General features: G+C 38.7%; 1 long non-coding RNA gene across 1 annotated transcript in view; it reads right to left on the bottom strand.

Moving 5' to 3' along the window:
* LOC139595308 (uncharacterized) overlaps positions 1–17462 on the bottom strand; it is a 69036-nt gene that overhangs the window by 32115 nt on the left and 19459 nt on the right. The window contains exon 3 of the long non-coding RNA XR_011681001.1: positions 12511–12630. This is a non-coding gene — a long non-coding RNA (uncharacterized lncRNA). The remainder of the gene's footprint in view (positions 1–12510; positions 12631–17462) is intronic.

Raw genomic sequence — 17462 nt, 5'->3', positions numbered from 1 at the left:
AGTGCCGGCAGTTGCACAGAGCAGGTGATTTCCAGGGCACAACTGGAAATGAGTAATGACCAGAGCTGCAAGAAATCAAACGTGCTCCTGTGATTGTCTTCACAGGAAGGATCAGGGTGTGGGAGATGACAGCTCCAGCTGGCAATCAGTGGAACATGTACCCTTAGCTATAGCTTCTGCCACAGCTTTTCTTCTACCTCTCACCTACTCTGGAGAGCAGGAAAAAACACAAGTTGATCTCTCTTCCATTTTTAAACTGGATTTGCCATTTTTACAGACATGGGTTTAATTTTGTCTTTTGTTCTTAAAAAGGGCTGATCTGCTAGCTAGGAAGCATTTAAATACTTTAAATTTTGTTTAATGAGAAAGGCAAATAAAATTCTACTTTTACTTCTATCTTTAGTAAGAATAGTAAATATTTTAGTAAGAATTTAAGGACTGAGGGAAAGCTGGCTTGAAAATTGGATGCCCTTCTCCCCAGTTCATATCAAGTGACTAAAAATAGTTGGCCCTCTTCCTTATTGAAAAAAAAAAGAAGAAAGAAAAATGGAACACCTGTTGACCAAAAGCAACACAGAGAAGTATTTGCTTGCTGTGACTACTTGTGCTACTTCCTCCTACTAATTGTACCAGAGCTCTCACTATTACAACTAAAGATTCTGTAAAAGTAGCATACAATACCACCATCATTACATTTCCTAAATGCATCATTGAAAACACTGAATACAACTGTTTGAAGGTCACAAACTGTGACGTCAGTGGCATTTTAAGGGTGTGGCTTGGGACATATTTTGACTCACTGTTTGTAAATGATCAGTATAGTGACCAGTCCGAAACTGAGCTACTTCATCACAGTGTAAGATGTTTACCGTTTTTCAGAAATTTTTCTAATTATTTAAGTAGTATTCATACATTAGTAACAAAAATGCAAGGCTGCTTTCTTCCTATATGCACTGAATACTTTTCTTTTAAAACACAGTGTGACAAGCACAATATCTGGTAGTACCACAGTATCTTTGCAAAATTGCTGTCAGGTGTCAAGAGTGCACAGCTCTAGGCTGTATGTTTGCCCATGGGAAACAATAAACAGGGACTTGCAGATAGAACAGCCTGAGTTTTTTTGAAACACTTGAAAGTTAAAATGGGAAGCTGTTTATGTACTTCTAATCACAAGTATTAGTCAAGTCTGTGAAAGAATTTGAGAGTGAAGACATTGTGACAGTTTCTTCAGTCCATCTGTGAATACTGATTTTTCACTGAAATCCTATCTGGGGACTCAGTACTTTGGTGTTCCTGAGTTTTCAGCCCAGATGTTAATGTGAGCAATTTCTGAATTTCACTTCTACCTCAGCAGTTAAAAAACAGCAGCAAGAGTTCTTATGATACATATTTGAGAGAACTACACTGGTTATTGACTGTGTACTTATCATCAGATAGAAATGCTCAGACATAGATGGAAACCAAGATGAATAGGAAGCTTTAAATTTCAAATTCTTTTGTAATTTAGGAGAAAACAGCAACCTGACTTACAAAACCAGGCTACTTGCAATTTGTGAACCCCTCACTCTTGTAGTCTCTCTCTTCTGTGAATAAATTGGTGGGACACATAGTGAAATCAGCAGCATTTAACATACAGGTAAAAAATAAGTAAAGGACTCCACACAGCACTCAGACCAGAAAAACAACCTGTTTCAATAACCACATGACTGCCTCAAACAGCAAACAATCTGATGAGAGGAGGTAAGCAAAACCCCAAGAGGTGTGAGGAGCTGACAGAATAATGGTTCCCACTGGACATGCCTCTGATGGTACAAGGGTAGCTTTGTGGGAGGATACTCTGGCCTGCTCAGGGAAAGATTGCCCCTCATGAGATACTTGGGGAAAATAGTTGAACGTGGTAAGATAGAGCACAGGATGGAGGTAGGAGGAAAATGGACAAGTCACTGATACCTTTCACACAAATTTCTCAGAGTACCCTCATCTATCTTAGGAACACATCCTACTGTAAATATGACATACTACAGTAAATATGACTAATTCATGGTCCTCCATCAGTCAGCTACTTTGGTCATATTACCTTGCTTTTCCTCTTCTGGGTTAGTGATTCAATGAAGAGCTTCCTGCACTCAAGTGCAAAGTCAACAAACAATTTTATGACAAACGTCCTCAGTACAGTATGTTTCATGCACCGCAGCAAACTGAATGGCAGAAGCACATACAGCTTCAGAACTAAGATACAAAAATTACATAGGACAAGGAAACACATACTTTAGGTGAGAACATAATTTGTCTTACTGCCTTTATGCCTGGAGGCTGGATCATCACTGAGTTGGCACTTGAGTGGGCAGCAGGATAGTGCTGCTCAGAGATCTGTCTGTGAGCCTTGGCAAAAAGAGTTGCAAGAGAACTGGAGATCAATGAGATTTGCTCTGTGGATTTGAGACAGTGGTGGATGTCACAGAAAAGCAGCCTGGAAATGGTTGTAACTTGGCTGGATGTGCAGAAGAGATTTGAGTGGGCTTCACACTTTTGATCTGTCTAGAGGGCAATCCAGTGGCAATACAACTTGTATAAACATATCCCAAAAGCTTTTAGCACAAGTTCTTCACTGCTGCCAGCATAGCTGGGGCAGCCTGAGCTCTACATGGCCAGAAGGGACTCCAGGCCTAACACTGGAACCTCCCTGTCCCTGCAGCTCTTCTAGATGGAGATAAGCTAGCAAGTGTAAAGCTGCCTCAGGAATACCAATAGCAACTCTACTTCACACCTGGATTTCAGGAAGTTCCAGATACAGTTTGCAGGGAGTTATATAGTTCTTTTTAGGTTGTGTCCTAAAATAGCTATGTTCCTTAATGTGTTTTTAGTTCAAATCTAGCAAGAACTGGACATAACGTGTGGCAGCTAAAATCTTATTTCCAAAGCCTGCTTGTTTTATTACTTTTCACAATAATAAAGAATTTACTTGCCTCAATTTTCCTATATTTAAATGGTCACTTTGGTTATTCAGGTAATAATTAAATAATTTTAAGAACTCTTTTGTTCACTACTATTTTATTTCAAAAATAAAAAGCCTGTTCTTTCTTTTTTTACCCAAGAAGAGATCTTAATCAATTTCAGCTGTGTTTACATACTTCTTGTCAGGATTAATTCTAGATTACAAGATAAATGAGCAATGACTTTGAACTCCACAAGGCATTTATTTCAACACACTGGACTATTCTTATCATACTTTAAAAATCTTGAAAATCTAAACAAAACTGTACAGCCCCCTCTTGTTTATCCCAAATCAGTTCAAATGTAACGTAACCAAATGCCCATGCAATGTCATGCAGCAGGATGCACTGGTGAGTTCTGAGATGTTGCAGATCAGCAGTAAGAACACAAAAGGCACTGCATTGAGAAACTCATACTGCTAGCATCTCCTGAAACATATATATTTGCAAATTTTGGCTTATTTGGAATAGTGGAAATAAACAGTTTCTGTAACAGGACAGAAGATAATATGCAGTACACCTTGCTTTTTAACACAATGTCAGGAATTAAGCCCCTTGCTTTAGAGTTTGACAATTTCTTTCATTATGTTATCACAGATTACTTTTAAACATACTACAGAAACCTTACTTTCTGCATATCTTTGGAGTAGCACAGAATTTCTTCCCTGTGAGGACATGATGTCATTTCAACCCACCACTCTATCATGTCAGATAAATTTTAGAATTAATATGGGAAAGATAAACTTCTTTCATTTATTGCTGCTTGAGTGGTTATATCCAGCTACACCTTACTTTCAGGTGCAACTGGTTTATTGATTTGCCTGGAACTCTGAGAAAAGATGCTTCCTCCCAAAAAGATCCTACTGGCAATAGGTTTAGTTCCTATCCTACCAGTCCAGTGCAGTGGAAAGATGATCTCTAGCCTTCCTCCATGAAACTGTTTCTCTTTACATCTTTTCCAGGTGGGTACTTTTGATCTTCATAAAATAATACTTTATGAAACATTCTGCTACTTTTGAGGCAAGCAGCTGCATTAAAAATATTTGTTTTTCTTAGAAGACCTTCATGAAATTATTTCCATGAAAGGATTGATGTTTTAATTAAAGAAATGGAAATTATTAATTGTGCAGCCAAAAAAATTAATCTTACTAGTTGAATTGAAGCAAACTAATTTCACAATGTGAAATTAATTCCTGTCTCATTACCTCAAAAATGAAATGGGCTTCAGGATGTCTGCTACATCCTAGCTCTTGTAAGGTCAAAACTATCAACTTTTGTTCTCCTGTTTTAAAGCTGATAGTTCATAAGCATTTAAAAACACAACTTGGAAACAGAACTCAATTCTGACAAGTCAGAGAAAAAGAGTTAAGCCTGGACGTTCATTTCTAACATTTTTATTTTGAAACAAGAACAGGGAAAAGGAACTAAATTTGTATGAAGTTCCATTAGAGACAATGAACTTGCCTTAAGTTTTAATATCATTTATTCTAAGGTATTTGACTTTTTGTCCATGAAACACAGGCAAAAACTCTTCAGAAATATCCTGATCAAGTGCATCACACCTCAACAGGGAGCTTGCCCTACATTACTCCCTTTCATAGCTGCAAACATATGCCCACCTCTCATTTACATTCATGATCTCCCTAGTAAGCCATGGAAACTCAAAAAAGTAGTAGAGAAGTGCAGTCATTGGTATGAATAAATGGCTGTAATGTTAAAGATATGGTTGTTTCCAGCACCAGTTTTTGCTGTCTGTGTTACTCCTGAAAATTGTTGATGAGTACATTCACCCTGAAAATTACTTCTCCCTGGAAGGCTTGGAGGGGAGATGGTTGAGCTTATCTTTTTCTCACATTGCTAGGTGTCAAAGAGTCTGGGTTTTTTTCAGATCACTGGAAATAGCAGAATGGGGACTTTTAGTAAATAATAACCTAGATCTCTTCAGGTAATAGTTGGGGAAACCTCAGGCTTAAAATTCAAGCACTATAATAATGGCCAGGTCTCTGTCCTACTCTTCAGTCTGAATTCTTACGACCTTGAAAAATTTGCTTTGCTTCCCCCTGCACTTATAGGTAAGAAGTTGAGGCAAATGAATATGTGAGGCAGAGACAGGCAAGATATGAGCATCTTCAGCTGACAAGTAACAGGCAGGTGTACTGAGGCCTGCATCTGACAGAGGTCTTCATCTGGAGGCTACTCCTACTGCCACACACTTAAGAATGAAATCTCACAGCTAGAAAGGGACTTGTGAAAATATATCATCTTCCTGCACCTGGAAACAACTCCATTAGCTGCTTTCAAGGAATGAACTGTCAATCATTTGTCAGCAGGCTGAACCTGGAGAAGAATCTGCTAGCAGAGCTTTTTTCACTACAGGGAAAAAAAAAAAGTCAAGAAAAGTACTTTCCCAGAAGTGAAAGAAACAGAAATTTCCTGTGCCACTAAACATTGTGTTCTTGTTTATGTGTCTGAAGGAAATGGGGAAGTTGCCCCAATGTACCTAAAAAAATTTGTGGGTGACAGACATATTTCTTTTCAGTATTTGACTTTTAGTCTCTTAATCTTCATTCCAGAGAGCTGTGTGTACCCTGGCTAATAAGCTTACAGTTAGGGGATACAGCACCTAATTTCTCCTTGCTGATCAGGGCTGGATAAAGCGAAGAGGTCCACTGTAAGCCAGGGAGTTTTATAAGCACAATGATAACAGCCATCAAGGAGTGGTGCCAGCTGTTCATCTTGTATACTCTAACCATTTTACCTTCAACCTGCATTTCAAAGCAGAGGGTGAAATAATTCTGCCCTTTCAACTCTTAAGCAGATAACATTTTCCTGTTCACAATACCACGAGGCTCAGAAATAGCAGAGTGCAGGAAGGGACAAAAATCCTATTCATAAACCTGGCTTAGTACAGGAAAGGACAATGCACTTTGTTCACTCAATGACTTTATACTGATACACTGTAAAAAACCTTCCTAAGGTGATTGAGCTGCCTTAGCTACTTGGCAATGCAAGATCTTTCCAATATGTCTTCAACTACTAACCCTTCCTTGCATCTTGAACTAACTACTTCAGCATGTATTGATATCTTCAGAGTTCCCCAAAGGCTAGGAACCATTCTATAATGGTTTGGGTTGGAAAGGACCTTAAAATCATCTTGTTTCAACCCCATCTCTCATGGGCTGAGACACAGATCACTAGATCAGGGCTCAGAGCCCCATCCAACCCGGCCTTGAACACTATCAGAGATGGGGCCTCCATAGCTTCTCCGGGTAACCTGTTCCAGTGCCTCACCAGCCTCACAGCAAAGAATTTCTTCCAGCTATCTAATCTAAATCTGCTCTCTTTCAGCTTGAGGTCATTCCCCCTTGTTCTGTCACTACATACTCTTGAAAAAGTCTCTCTCTATGTTTCTTATTTACCCCCTTCAGGTACTGGAAGGGCACAACTAGGTCATCCCAAAGTCTTCTCTTTTGGAGCGAAACAATCCCAGTTCTCTCTGCCTGGTCTTGTAGGCACTTCATCCCTCTAATGAGCTTGGTGTCCCTCCTCTGGACTTGCTCCAACAGATCCATGTCCTCTCTGGGGACCCCAGAGCTGGACACAGCACTCCAGGTGGGTCTCACCAGAGTGGACGAGAAGGGGGCAATCACATCCTCAGCTTCCTGCCCATTCTGCTTTTGATGCAGCCCAGGATGTGAAAGGATATCCAAAAGGAAGTTCAGGATAGGAAAGAGGTAGTCAAGTCATAAAATCTAAAACTGTTACTATTTTTTCACTTCTTTTCTGCCAGCCCTTAAGAGCAGAATTTTTCAGGAAGCCTGTGTGCTTACAAAGGCACTCCACTGTCTGTGATCACACAGCTCTTGTCAGCTGTGAGCTTCCATGCTATGGCAATACAGGTGTAGGATACCAGCATTTCTGACTGAAGAACTTTTAAAAGTTTCATTTTCTGCACTATGCAAGTCTTTTCAGCATTATAAAATGAGAGCAATACACTTAAAAAACCCCAGCATGCTCACAAGCAGCTTGGCTGGCTCCTATAGATGTTCAGAGAACTATGAGAGAAGTGCTAGTTGAAGAAATACCTTAAAAACAACACTTAAGCCAAGAAAGAGCTGAAAAAGAGGGAAAAACCTTAGGACTGGCCAACACAAAATACATTAATATATGGTAGCACAGTATAAATACCAACAATTCCTTGGTTTTCTAACTAAACAGATACTAATAGACACAAGCAAAGTACACTAATATGGTAACTGGATTATGATATTATCAGTTTTTTGTGTTGCTGTGGTTTTTTTAAGTGTTAGAATGCATACAGCTTAAATCATCATATCTGAGAGAGAGAAGCCACAAAGAAAGGTGCTGCAAGGATATGACAGATGAAGGCATCAGCAAGGATTCCACTCAAAATGGAGTTATGGTCAACCAGACTCATAGGACAAAGTGGTCCCAGGAGTTCCATAAAAATAGGCATTTCTGGTACAATACATAGTGAGAATCAACACTCTAATTCATTGTTGGCAGTTGGTCTCACACAAGACCCCAGGCTTTGGAATCTCCATTTCCTAGCTGCATATGATGAAACTGTTTTGCATACATTATTCCCACTTCTCACTTCTAAAGAAATGTTTCCACATATTTCTCGTCCAAATTAATCCTGTATTTAGAACTTTATTTTTCAATGATCATTTCCTTCTCCTCCCCTTTGCTTGACTAAGTCACCCAGCCCTTCCTCTAGCTTTCTCCCTTGGGGTGGCATCCAGGCTCCCTCATTTCCTTCATGACCAAGCGGAAACTTTTGTGTTGAAGGGTGGAGGAAAGATAAAGGAAGGAGAAGGGAAGACACCAGATTGGTGTGCTGTGCATAAACCTTGTGCTCTTCATATGACACCATGAGAACTTGATGTGTTTCAGAGTGAAATCTTGTCACTGTTTCTCACACTGAATAACCCTCTATTCCTCACTCCAATGGAATGAAGAACAAAGAGGCTTGGACCTGCAAGTCCAGATCTAGCAGGTAGTACTGCTGTGTACTACTCTAGAGGTAGTACTGCTGTGTCCAGGGAAGTGAATTTTGTGTCCTTATGTCCCTTAGTCTGCTTGGAAGCTACGGCATCACTGGCTGATGACCCCCTTCTAGCCTAGATGATATGTGTAACATTTAAACACATTGCCAACATTAATGGGGAAACTCACGTGTTGACAAACTTATACCCCTGCTAAATGAGCTACCTAGTATTTAATATGTTCCATAACCCTAGAAATCATTTAGCCATTGCATACAGATTACAGAGTCTAACTAAATGGTTGAAACCACATCTGCCTGCTACAAAATTTGATTCATTTATATGTACCTAGCAATGATTCTGATCAAAATGTTAGCAGGTCCAAAACAAGTGTTACCAAAAAATTTTCTCTAAATTTCAGTCAAAAGCAGGTAGATATTATTTCATAATTACAAAAAAATTAAAATTGAGGCAAGTATAAAAATATGTTTGTGAACAATTGACATGAAAAATATTTACAATTCTAAGCACTATATCATCAATTATATGCAGGTTCACAGCACTTAGACTGCCTGTTGGAAAACTTTGGATTTGTAGCTGTGATTTTTCACAGCAACTTTTGGCATTATTTTGGAAATCTGGATGCCAAAATTTACTGCCACAAACCTTCACATAAATTAGTATGTGGATGAATGACATTAAACATCTGTTTGAAGACTTATTTTTGTTACATTTTAAAGTATATGTAACAACTGGACTAAAAAAAAAAAAAAGAAAACACCAGAAAACCTAATGAGTAGAGAACAATTCTTGGCATGTGAAAACCAGTAGGAGAGATCAAATATGTGGAGCATCTTTGCTTAAAACTTAGCTGAGGTTTGTTCAATTCCTACCCATGAATTAAGGCTTTGCTTAGAAAAGGCTGTTCTGAGTCACTGTGCCCATCTAGTGGGTCATGAATTGGAGAAGAAATGTACTGCAAATGCCTCAGCACATCCCTTCAGCTGCAAAACTGAACTAGCTGGAAAAGCTCAGGTAGGTTATGATGATGGTGTCCATTGACATCTCCAAGTGGGATAAGTAATGGAATTGCAAAACTGCAGGTGCCACACCTGGTATTTCCAGCATAGCCCATAGAAAGACAGACTGCACATCTGAGTTGCGGCACTCATCCTTCCAACATGCCTAGAGGATGGTGATCTGTTAAGTACAGAAAAAAAGTACAAGCCTTAGAGAAAATTAGAAGAATTATTCTGCCAGTGAAGTAAGTGGGGGAAAGTTGTCATTATCCCTGTCTGGAATCTGGGATGTTGCGGTTAATATCCCTGTTCTCGTCAATAGTTCAGTGAATTTCCCAGTGGCGGCAGCAGTCATGACTTCAGTTTTATATTCCACACTCTAGAAACGCATTTGGACTTTGGCTCAACACTGACTCAGTGGGCAAGGTGCCGCTGACTGAATCACAAATACCACTTCCTGCGGGACTCCTGCTGCCTGTAGTATTTCCAAGGACTGCTTGGCTGGTTGGCTGAAAATCAGCCTCACAACTTAAGACAATAACATCTCAAACACAAAGAGTTTGTGTAACATTTGTTCAAAATGCACTATTCCATCCCATAGTCTTTGAATAAGGTTATTCAAATGCAGTAACATTTTGTAAGTGTTATACAATATTTTTTCTTAGGAAGATAAAATAAGGAGTTTATTTCAAAAGAAATCATGTCTATCTTTATGTTTCTTTTGCTTTATGTCCTTCTTCAATGGCATGGTGAAGCATTTTCTTACGGATAGAATGAATAACAATTCATAAGAATGGACATCTTATTGATTAGGATAATTTTTTCTTATCAAGGAAGTAATGATAGCTCAAACTTTCTGAGAGTCAGAGTTCCATATCTTTGGCTGAACAACACTTTTAGAAAGAGAAAAAACCAAAATAAGCAACTCCTAGGTCACTGTAATATTACAAATCTTTAAAACAAATAAATTACTAGTGGGAAAATTTTACATGGTACTATAATCAGAAATTGCAGAAATCAGCTCATAAATTCATTGCGAAGTCTCTGGTCAACACGGCTGATAAATATACTTGCCCTTATGATATCCAAACGGAAGACAGCAGTCTCTTCCTCTTGGTGATAAACTGCTGGCTGCAAGTAGCCAAATGATTAATTCCTAGTGAGGATCAGTGAGTTTATCATGAGGTCATGCCTGTGTGCCAGTCCAAACCACCTCAGCTGTGCATGGGACAGCAGAGCTGTTTCTGCAACCCTGCCAAGCCTAGGCACTCTTCTACAGTTTTGTGACACTCCTGCTATGATTTCCATTAGCAAAAGTTTTGGCAAGTTGTGCTTAGATATTTGTCAAGTCCTAGGAATATGCATGAAATCAGGCTGATTAAGTAAGTAATAGATCCTTCTGTTTAGATTTCTCATTGTTAGCCCAGCTCTAAGCTCTCCCTTGAGAGCTTATTTAAAATATATCTGACTTGTTGCATGTCTGCCAAAGTAGCCAGTATTTCACATCATCTTTAATGGGCAGTAAGTCACTTTTCCTTCTGAAAGATATTACTACTCTCAAGCCTCAATTAACTACTAGATTTCTGAAGAAGCTTGTCTGAAAGGAGAGTAGTGGAATGAGAAGGCAACTGTATAATAACATTCATAACCATGAATGCTAAAACATTCCAATTTCTCTGAGATTTAGTGCTCAAGGAATCAGGACATTACTTTTGCCAGTAGAGTAACAGCACTGACACCCTGTTCTGTACCTGAATGACAAAAGAACCACTGGCAAACTCAAAAATTCAAATCAGAAATTCTAAGGTGTCATATGTGCCAGGCACTTTTGAATTTAATAATAATTTCAGCTTATACAGGCAGCTCAAATAGATCACAGCATGCCTAATATACCTATACATCTGAAACTGCAGCTTCTGAGTATTTACTGTGGAATTTCCCATAGCCATAATCTAACACTGTGCTGCAAATAATTGCCCTGCTGTGAAATACAGGTTTCAGTAGAGATGAAATGACAATCATACTTTACAAGAACTCAGGAGTTCATTGTTTCCTTCAGTCATTCATAGGATCTGCCATTCCAGGGCTTTGAAATAAGAGTAACAGATAAAGACACACTCCTATTGTTAATCACCTGTTTAAAAGCAGTGCTTATAAATATTTTTTATCAATAGCTAAAAAGAAAACACGATGTTGACTTCCAGCTGCTCAGATTTTTGCTCCCTTCTTTTTCTAGAAAGACTTTAAAAGAAGTGTTTCCATTGTTTCAGAAGGTAATTTTCATGCCAGGATTCAGAAAACTACCTGTCAAATCAAAGGTTTCTCAGCACTCCTGATGAGTCACAGCTCCTGGGCTCTGCTGGCTCTAATAGCACTGGTCCAATGAACATCTGAAAAAATTGTCTCCTAAATGAGTCGCACCAGATGTTTAGGTATCTACTCTTATTTTCACTCAATGAAATTGCTGTAAATGTCCATGTCATTTGTTAACAACCAAAGCATAGCTTATACTATTCCTCTTGCCTTTTGAATTGTCAATACTATATACATATGTAGTAGAGCTTATACTTTTATTCTAAGAGTTTAATAGGGTTTTTTTTGAAGATGCTAAATGTAAAGTTTGCCATTGCCTAGCCTGAAGTTACTTACACAAACTGTTTCAGTTTTTAGTACTTGATATATGCTTGCACAGGCTTGAATGTCACATGCTCAGACTGTGGTTTTCTTACGTTCCTTAAATGATTGTGTCTTTCCTCTTTAGTGTTTTGGCTTTGGTTTTTTTGGTTTTATTTTTTTTTTAGGAATCAGTCTCGCAGCTAGAGAGAAAATGTCATACATGCCTATAGAAGTCAATGCACAGAAACACAGAGGTCCAAGTGTGCCAAATTATCTTGCTCCAGAACTGACAGCTGTGAAACTGTAACTGGGCAGCACTGGAAGTTTAATGAACCTCACTTTGAGGAATGATCTCATGTTAATGTGTTAACATGCTTTGGGGTCAAAGGAAACACCTCTGCCTGGCACTGAATACTATTGTGGAATCATCTACTAATATATCACCATACTGTGAAAGACAAGATAAATCCCTTTTTCATTATGAATCACATAGGGGGAAGAATGAAAGGCAGAGGAATAGCAATTAATCACCTAAAACTATTTGAAGCAAGTGACCTAGTAGCCTACATTACCTTTATTGGAATTTAGTGAAAATCATCACTAATACCAGCTTAATTTCCGTATGTATCAAACTTAGGAATTGAAGCATTTAAAAAAAAGTTGTGTAACCTGGTTCAGAATGCCTAGAGTAGGTATTTGATGTCCTTATGTCCCATGAGAGCATCCCCTAAAAACATTAAACAGGTCCTCTGGTATATTTGTAGAATCATTGCATTCAGTGCCTGCACCTTCTCAAGGCATATGAAATTATCTTCTTAGAGCAGGAGTTTGACAAAAGAGCAGGCAGTAGCAGTACTCACTTTTTGCACTTACCCTGAAAGGAAAGATTTGGATTCCAGGCTCTTGTCAGTCTAAGGCATGGATTTCTAGCTTTTGTGAAAAGGGTTGTCTAGGGCAAGAGTCAATCTCCACCTTTTTCTGATGAGACCGACCCTGCAGAGAGAGAAACATATCTGAGGCCCAAGAGACACTTGAATAACCACGTAGCCTTCAGGAGAAGCTGCTCCATTGGAACATATGTTCTACAGTGGGCTTTTTCCATAATTTGGTGGATACAAGAAAACAGTAAAGAGTTATTACAGGCCAAATGCTGACCCCTGTTAGAGTAGTATAAAGATGCTATGGAGCAATTGAGCTTATAAACATGTGTTTCAGAAGAGAGTTCACATCTCTGGTTTAGTAGGTATTTTGGACATATTCCATTGAAATGAACAGAAAATGAGCATTTACCTAAGCTATTTTTATTTTAAATAATATTCAGTGCAGCTCAAGGTGAATTTAAGTAATATTCAGTACAGCATCATACAGTAGCCTAGGATTTGTCCTGACATTCCTTACACCCACTGAGTAATGCTTATTCATAGAAGTAGTTCCATATAATGAATTGTATTACACAGACTGTGTTAGAAATTTCCATTTATCTCAGGGGGTTTCACATGGGCTACAAAAGCTTTCCTATTGGATGGCAACATGAATGTTCATCACCAGGTGCCATGAGGGAAAATCCAGTTCTTTCCTACACTAAGTCTTACCTTAACAATATCCCACTGCATACTTGCAACTCCTTCACATGGTGATCTCCTTAGAGCTTACCCAATACAAACTTAACAGTGGAGTTTCTCCTCCAACTCCAGTTTAGGCTTCCTCCAATCTTGTTCTGTCCTTTACATGGAATTCAAACTATTCTCACAGAACTGCTCAGAGGCAGAGTTCTGTCCTTGTTTTTCTGAGCTTGGGAAGCTTCCTTTACACATCACTGGTCACATTCCTCAATTCTCTTCTTCACTGAATCTCTCCATACTCTTCTAACACAACATTTTTTACTTTGAAATGGCTCTCTTCTGGTTTTCTTTTTTCACTTGGAAACACAAACTAATTTGCCATCTCCATGTGGGTGATGTTACATATCTACTGTGAACTTTCTGTAAACTCTGTCAAAGACTAAATTCAAACATCTCTCTGGTATTACCTTTTCATAAGACCTTTCATAAGATCTAACTCAGTTATGACAGAGCTCCATCTTTCTTAGTCCTTTTGGGTCCAAAACAACCATCTTCTATTTTCTTTGGCTGTCATTTGAAAGGAATGTAACTTTTCTGCTTGACAGAAACCTTGGAAATTGCAATTATGTTTCTCTTGTCTGCACACAGACAAGCTCCTGAAAAGGCATCTCTTTGATCAAGTCATCCTGTATCTTATGCCTATTTTTCACGGAGTCAACCATACATAATTTGTTTTCACTCTCAGAGCACTTCACGACCCATGCCCTCTAGGCCTATCCTCTCACACTCATTCTTTGGATGCTAAGTCCTCCTGAATAATTCATGTGGCCAACCTACATTGTCCACATAGTAATTTTTCTGATATTATGTCCATGGATAAGCATCTTTCCACTTTTTGCAGCAGTGCCCTTGTCCTTGCAAGTGACATTTAACACTGCCTCTTCCCCCATCTCCCCACTTCCCTTCCTGTCTTTCTGATCATGACTACAGCAGTACCAGCTTGCAGCCCAAGATGCTGAGGCTCACAGCAGATTTATTAGCATGGAGTGTGCTCTCCACCTTGCCTTAATCTCCCCTCTAAATGATGGTCTTCCTCACTGCTTGGTCCATAGAAAGAAGCGAGCATACTCCTGACACCTCTTGGGGAACAATGGGAAGACAAACTCCAAAAACTCCACGTGATGGAGACTTTGTTGTATCTCAATACAATTTTTATCAAAACCACATATGTTTCAGAAGAAAGAAAACATTGTCATTTCCAACCGTTCTAACCAAAATCACAGAATGGCATAAGTAGTAGCAAGTAAGGCCAAGAAAAAGCCTTGGAGACAGAAGGGAGAAGCAGAAAGTAAGTTTTCTGTTTTCTGGCAGGAATACTCCTGCTGGTACTGATGATAGGTCACTCTATGCCAGAACCTCCCTCTGGAAGACTTTGCACAAAGAAGAAAAAAGGCCTATTTTGCAAACAAAACATATTTTTTAAAGTTTTGTTTTTCTGTCGGGCTTATGATATATGAGAAGGCTCTGCAGTCTCTCTTTTACTTCATTTTTTGGGGTTTTTTTTTGGTCCACCTCATTTGCCCATAAAATCTGCAACTGCTATAGACAGGATAAGAGGAATAAGCACAACTTTCTTTACAGATGTATTTACTTAAAGCTTATAAACTTGAAACAACAATCAGCAAACAAAGATTAGGAAAAATAGTACATTGTCCATAGTAGAAATAAGTTACAGGAAGGGAACTAAAAAAAAGGAAGAATGCAGCCAAAACATCCACAGGAGTGGTGGTGGGGGGAAGATAAGCGCTATTATTAGAGCACACGATATACACACTATTATTACCAAGAGTACCCAAGTTAAATCTGTTTCTCCTTTCTTTTCAGCACAGTTTCTTTATGAGCTTATGCAGGAAGAATGCAGTTATTCAACAGCACCCAGGAAGCAGCTTCTTTTTTCTCCTTAAAACTCTTTATCCCCTGATCCCCTGAATTGTTCAATAGCTGTTCACGTGCAAATCTATAGAGACATCCTGACACACTGGGCAGAACTGCTTTATGGGCTCTCTACCAATTTTTTGCACTTAGTGACCTTTTCCTTCAACTAAAAATTCACAGAGCTGCCATCATTTTCCCTCCAGAGCTTCTTCAGAACAGTCCACTACTAATGTCATTAATGTCAAGACATAAGAAATATTCTTCCTCTATCTTGTATTTATTTAGATAATTAATGCTTTAGAGGGAGTGGAATCCTAAATGATCCTCCCAGGCAGCCTTTCACAGAGATGAACAGTGCAGTTTTCTCTCTGGGGCTGTACTGCATAGGGGGTTTAGGGTATGCTGCTTCCTTGGATACGCCATCACTGGGACACAGCTTGCAGAAGTCAATCCCCAGAATCTGCTTTCTTCCAAGATTTTAGCAAATCTTTTTTCTCCAGAAATATGCTAACTGGCATGCTTTCAGTTTGTTGGGTTACCTGTGGAATGTGCAATCTGATTGACTGATGCACTGCAGAAAAAATAGTCCAAAATCAGTTCTTTCTGTAAATTTCCAATGTTGGATTTCAATGTGCTATTCCAGACCAGTAAATGGTTGGGTAGAAAAAGGATTCCTTTGAAAATATAAGATCACCAAAGGAAGCACAACTGAATCCCTAAAAACCCCTGTTAATTGTTTTCTGCCTTCTACTTTCAGACTCAGAAATCTTTTTTATGTTTTCCCCAGTGCTATCAGCACTTTGATTTCAACTAAAAACAGGCCTAGACCTATACACAAACGTGATTTTCAAGTATTTATGATCTGGATGCAAGATCTGTAGCTCAACTAATATTTAAATTTTAGATATTAGCTGCCCCAAATGAGCAATTTGATCAAATATCAGAGAGATTGCTGATTTTCATAATCAATGAATTTTCATAACTGCTAAATGAGATACAAAGCATAGTTTAAAAGCAGGTGCATATCAAGCTGATGAAGAAATCCTCAGATGTGATCATCACTCTTCTGAAAAACACCCGTATCCGGACAGCTCACTGAAACAACAAATCATTGTATACAGCAAGAAGAGCACTCGTGGGGCAGCTGCTCCCTGGCCTGAATGCGAGGCTGGTGGCCGGGACTGCACAGGCGCTCAAGGTGACACTGCCTCAGGCCAGAGATAAAGCCTGGCTGCTCCCTCTGCCTGCAAAGCCACAGGCAGCGCTCACAGGCATCCCAGAGAGCCCAGTGGCCCCCAAGTGAGAATGCTCTGCTACTTCTGCACACACGGATAACAGAGATAAGAGGAAAAGCAGTAGGCAGCAAGGAAAAGGAAAGAAAAATTAAATAAAGAAACCCGAGTAGCTGAATTGTACCTAAAGGAAATGATATCACCACTTGCTTCAGATTCCAACCACAAACAACTGACAAGTAATCAAGAGTCATTAAAGTACAAGAATTTTTATGAATCACATTCAACTTAAAATCAGCTACTCTGGAAATTCCTGGGACTCATACAAACAGTAATTTGAGAAAATAAGATTAAAGAGTGAGCTGTATATTTTTAACTTTATGAATAGCGATAACATAACATTTGAAATCTAGTTGTTTACATTTCAAAATCTAATGGTTTATTCAGTAATTCCAGTTATTATCTCAAGAGCTAGAAATAAACTGATTAAAAAATTTAACTTGGATAACATCAGAGAGAGAATACAAAGTGTTTTAGTGTAAAAGTACCCATGTTTTTCAAGATGAAGACAAAATAATCTAAATCAACTTTATCCTGGAAAATTTCCCTTAAACTCGTGACACACTTTCTGACTGATGTAAAATCCTTTCTACCCTAATCCCAAATTAACTGTAACCAAACAGTTCGAGTTTGAAGCTACACTCCAATACACAAAGAAATGGTAAATATAGCTGTGTTCTGTAAATTCTATACCCATAGCTAGGGCTACTTAATTCAACGACAAACTAATTTCTTTAACAAAACTGACAACAACAAGCCATCATTGTTACAGAGATGACAAGTCACGTCAATCTTTTGTCATGACTTCTAGGTGTTTTCTTAACTTTTGTATTCTTAATCACTAAGCAAATACTCACTGTGTGGTTTAACCCTGGTCTTTCATTTGAGATGACAGAGGTTTAAGCACATATAACTGCTTTTATGCAAATTTAAACTTCTCCATTCATAATGTACCACGAGCAGAGAGGATTTGAAATTCCCGTTGGCAAAGCACATATTTTACTAGTCAAAGGACTAATTTTGATGTTACTTATGC

The sequence above is a fragment of the Agelaius tricolor genome, unplaced genomic scaffold (genome assembly GCF_023055355.1).
Source record: "Agelaius tricolor isolate 1412-34295 unplaced genomic scaffold, bAgeTri1.0.p SCAF_13, whole genome shotgun sequence".
Taxonomy (NCBI): Eukaryota; Metazoa; Chordata; class Aves; order Passeriformes; family Icteridae; genus Agelaius; species Agelaius tricolor.
Note: the sequence above shows the minus strand (reverse complement) of the source record. Positions and strands in the feature narration are given on the sequence as shown.